This window comes from Pinus tabuliformis, chromosome 2_2, assembly GCF_031772625.1.
Source record: "Pinus tabuliformis cultivar Carrire ecotype Pingquan chromosome 2_2, CPIR1, whole genome shotgun sequence".
Lineage (NCBI taxonomy): Eukaryota > Viridiplantae > Streptophyta > Pinopsida > Pinales > Pinaceae > Pinus > Pinus tabuliformis.
Window position 1 is genome coordinate 1,036,779,311 of NC_142300.1, and position 5,648 is coordinate 1,036,784,958.

Below are 5,648 nucleotides of genomic sequence, written 5' to 3' on the forward strand. Positions count from 1 at the left end.
GAATTCCAACGGGGGACAACCTGATGAAGCGATCCTTCTTTGGCCCACACTGGTGTCATTTCTGCAATAAGGAGGGTGAAACTGCTTCCCACATTTTCTTGAACTGCCTGATCATTCGCCACTTATGGAACCTTGTATCATTTGCTATACCATCTATTTATACCTGGCATCCAGGCACCCTGGACAAGGCCTGGAACAATTGGTATTCCTCTGTTACACCCCCAAATTGAGGAATCTCCCCTTATTGTTCTGTTGGGCTGTCTGGATTGCCCGTAATCAGCTCATTTTTCAACATTCCCCTCCTAGGTGGACTATCATTGCAGCCTTGATCATAGCAGATTATGACCTCATCCCTGATGACCCGCCCATAACTAGAACCCGCATCATCACTCAAGAACTGATTGATCCCATCCGTCCCTGGGCATATTTTGATGGGGCTGCACAAGTGGAAGGTTGTGGGGGGGGGGCTATCCTACACCTATCTGAGAGGCACTCTTACTGGCTATCCATGGGATTGAGAGGGGGCACAAATAACTTTGCTAAACTTTCAGCAGCCTATTACATCATCTGATTTGCTACAGAGAAGAACTGCCATGCTCTACAACTGTTTGGTGACTCTAAGATTGTCTGCGACTGGTTAAATAAGCATTCCTATTGCTGGTCTTTTTCATTAAGACACATACTTGATGAAGCATTAAGATTGATCTCCAATTTTGATTTCTTTTCATGTAATCACATCTACAGGGAGCGGAACACAGAGGCTGACCGTCTTTCCAAAGAAGGCGCAAACCGGGAGCAGGGCATCTGGCTGATCATTGAGCAGATAGATGGAGTTAGCTACCAGTACTATCACAGACCCTTTATGGACATAATGGTCTAATTTTTGGACAGTTATTTGAGATATTGTACATATTTATTTTTTTGTTTATGAACTGTTATGAGGCCATACTTCACAGCTATGTATCCAGGCAGTTTCACAGGAGGCCATACTCACAGCTATGTATCCAGCCTCATCTGTGCTCAAAACAACTGAATTATGCTTCCATCTAATCCAGGATATCGAAGAAGAACCTAAAGAGAACCAGCACCCATAAGTGTTATTACGATCCTCCACACTTCAATGCAGCTTAAACTCCTTGATTGGTAAAGTACGGAACCTCCTTATTAGGTTGCAGCTAGCGCAGATAGGAACCTCATCAATCTGGGATTAGGGCTCCTAGACTAGGTTGCATATGAGTGCCTCTTGACTGCGTTTAGTCTGCGGATTAGATCCTTTCCTTGGATAGAATATAAATCTCTTCCTTAACTGCGTCTATAGCAGGCTAGAACACCAGCTCATGATAGCATATAAACCCTCATTGACTGCGTCTTTGAGTAGCATATAGAAGGCCAGACCTTGTTGCGAAGATAACCTCCTTGACTGTGTCCTAGATGTCTTCTACAACTCCTCGAGAAAAATGTTTAGGTCACATAAGGATCTCTGTATTTAGGGCAAATGACAACATTAGAACTTCTCCTTGCTGCACTAATAGAAACCTCCTCCATGACTGCGTTGAGGTCTTTATTTCATGACTGCTAGGGTAGTGTTAGGGCCTCCTCATTAGAGCAATGTTAGGGCTTCATTACGACAGTCTTAGAGCTTCTCCATTAGGGCAGCATAGAGCCTGGGCACTCCCTCTAGATTTCTTCTTCATCAAAACCCAAAACAAAAATGAAGAGAGATCATAAGAGTGTGTTTCAAAATGACTTGAAGGCCACCTCAATTTATAGTAAAACGTTGAGGACAAGTGGGGGCAATTTGGTTGCTGGCCGACCTTGACGAATTGTCACACAACACAAATAAATTCATATATCCATGAATACTTGTCGGAATCGGATGATATTTAGATCAATCCTACACCTCTCAATGAGAGGAATCCACGAAAAATATCAGCTGCCATAGATAAGAAGACCCACATGGAGTTTGGCCCTAGTTGCAAATTTTAACAGTCTATGATGTGAAACTATAATTATGTAAGAGAACATTGAGAGTGCACACACATGCCTTCCATCATGCATGCACGAACCTCAACTACTTCTACTTTTATGGTTGTTTTTTTAAATTTAACATTCCAATTTTAGAATAGATACTTTTCTTCTTTTGGAATTTGAAATCCAGATTTAGAATTAGGTTGTTTTTAGCTTCAATTAGCTTTTGCTCTAAAGCATATCAAGCACATGAGCCAGGGAAACTTCCAATTTTAGGGACATCATACTTCCCTAGACATATTTAGATAATGGTTTATCTTTTCTAACTTTTAGCGCCCATAGGGATGGGTTATTTTGTCTTCTCCCCTAACCTTCCTCTTCTATATTATATAAAGAAGGCAAGGCAGAGATTGTTATCTTTTAATGCTTTTAAGCATGAGATTTAACTCTGCTAGTGATTGTGATAGTACTTTTAAGCTGTAGCAATGTGTCATTTTTCCAGATTGAATAAAAAACAAATTGCAGTTTTGGAAGTTTAGTTTTGTACACTCTATCCTATATTTTCAGTATGATGTGTTAGTAGATTACATATAAATAAATTGTACTTTGATAACCCCTAAAGTTTTACGTTTTAGCTTCTTGGTATTTTTTATTGTAGACTCTGCTTACCATGGTCTGAAAATTTTAACAAGGCCTATATAATATTATGTTATCCACCACGGTTTCATTATCCTTGTGGTCTGTACCAACCTGATGGCATGAATATCAAAGGAACGAGATTGGTTGCAAACCCCAGGCAAGCTAGAGGAAGTTTAAGCTATACAGTGCAACCCTTGACCTTGAAATGTGTTTCTCAAAGAACTTCCTACAAAACAATAAAATACAAAGCTACAAAAACCTTCATCTTATGCTGGCCTGCAAATTCTCAAGCTAGGAGTCTTATTGCCTTTATTTGGTGTTGTTATGTTATGAATGGATATTGTCTTGGAAAAATACTGTTTTTTTCCATGGGAAAAAGCTTTAGGTTTGATATTTCTAGGAGGAAATAAAAAATATACATTATCCTTGGCCTTTTAGCCCAGAAAATATGTTATTGTTGTCAATAGCATGTCCCAAATACTGCTTATTGCAGTCCTCCGACAGAATCATTTAGTTAAGCATCATAGAATCACAAAACCTACCTCGAATACTTAGTCCTCCTAAACCATTAATAGCAATGCTAATCTATTTTTATAAGAAAAATATAGATGTCATCTTCTAGAATATTTAAAAAGGGAGCTCATTGAAACCAAAGGTCCATCTCTAAATTCTTGAACTGTGATGATTTCTTATTGTAGAGACAAGGCATCCTTTGAAAACAATTCCACATCTATATTAAATTACCAATATATGCAAAGAAAAAAGCTAGACTCAAACCTTCTTTTAATCTCTACAACTCTGCTCATGACTAAGCTCAAAACCAAATTTTCTATCATATTTTTCCCATTAGCCCAATCTATTAATAATTTAGAGCCTCCCAATAATTGAAGTTTGAGAATTCCCCTATTTGCAACATATTTCATCAAAAGGAACAAGGCATAGAGCTCAACTCGATTCTTAGTTCCATGTCCAACCTAATATTTTATATTAATTTAATGGTAAAGTGATAGAAATAAAATGCAGCCATAACAAAAATGATACGGGGTCCCTTTTTAAGCCCCATTAAAATAGACCAAGGCCCTTAAATATTATATCAAAGGTTCAATTAAAACCCTTGTAGCTTTGCAAGTTGAAATTTTCCTATTTCGCCATAAGCATTGCTGATTTGATGGGCCACTTGCTTGGATGTGTATCTATTCCCTATAATAGTGCTTTGTCCCTTGCTAGCCAGATCCCCCACAAAACAAAGCAAGGACTTGTGACTCACAATAGAATTGTCATGACACCAATGTTCAAAACACTTCCCCAAGAAATCCTTATCCGATTGATTTTTTCATGAGTAGTCAACTGTGATATTTATTTCCAAACTAAATTAACTAAATGGGAAAGGAGAAAAAATGATCCATTGTTTCAATAACAGACATAAAACCCTTGGCAAATGTACTTCACGTGATTCCAAGCTGTCAAAACTTAGCTCAACACAGATGTTAGCAGAAGTGGACTTTGAAAGGCAATGAATAATTTTAGTAGATTGATTGATGCGTTTATAACTGATATCCGGTCAATATACATATAAACAGAGGTATACAAATGAGATGGAGGAATTATCTAAATGTTGCTAAATAGGCTTCAACCTTATTTTGTGAAGTAATGCAAAAGAAACCTTGGTTTGTGAGTCAGAAAATTTCCCTAAGTCAAACCTTTAACAACTGTATGGCCAAAATTCAATCTAAAATAAACATTTTCTGAGATCATTGGACCTAATGTTTTATGATCTATAAATTCAAAATTTTTTGAACATTTGCAGGATAGAGATTTAAGAAATGGGTAAGTATAAAAACCTAGATGATGATGAACAAGACTGTTGTAATGAGTAATATCTGCACGTCATAGACATTTATGTTGTCATGTCATATTATGGAGACAAAATGTTAAAGATGACATGACAACATCTCTACCATTGGAGAGGAATTCAATAATTATAGAGAAACCCTATAGGTCCACGAAAAAATTACATGTGAAGAAAGGAGTGTAGAGTTTCTTACTAGAGCGAGACATTGTTTTGAAGAAGAGTGAATGGGCTTTGGACAATGTCAGACTCTGATATCTTTGTCAAAATGCAAAATAAGAATAAATGATAATCATAAGATTTTTATTCACATGATGTATATTTTTTAATTACAGAGATCGTCGTCGTGATAAACCCTTTGAAGACACACAACTACTCATCAAATATGTTTTTCCAGATGAGATGTTGGTTTCTTACTATCAAACCCACATGAAGGAGGAGGAGTTGGTGGATTATGCATTGGAGGAGGGGGTTTTCAACAAATTTGGGCTAATGCAAGGATTTTATCCATTCACATTTGAAAGTTAGATCGGAAGATCACCATGCCTCAGTTTTTGGGTCTACCAAATCTTTAAAATAAAAGTTAATAACTTGATAGGGCAGCCATCTAGCGATTCAGAGGCCCTAACCCCTACTCCAATTGTACATTGTTTGGGTCTTCTATTTTTGGCCAGCCTAGGGCTTGAGGCCATTTATGAGGGACTGCAAGACTCTACTTAGGATTATCTAGCTTTGAGTTTGGTTTCCCTTTCATCCTAGAGATCAAAGAAATACATGCAATGTATTATGACTTTCTTAGGGTTTTCAGAAGTTTCAGAAGTTATGACTTTCTCCAGTTTGTTTTTTTGCTTATCTTTCATCTCAAGTGTCATAGGCCTTGCGCTCCTTGATGAACTGGTGAAGGAGAGCCTTGCCTCAATGAAAAAGGAATGTCAAACTAATGTTGAGAATATCTGAATCCATCTGCCCATTTCGAGAGTGAGACAATTAAAAATTACTAACATAAATGACTAATTCATATACTTGTTCCACTTATTATTTGGTCATATTTTTATTCTTGCACTATAGTAGTAATTTACATTAATCATTATTAATTTTGTCGCTTATTATCTAGTCATATATTTTAGTCCTGGACTAAATTAGTCATTTTAATTAGTCGCTTTTAGTTTGGTCACTTATTATCTAGTCATAT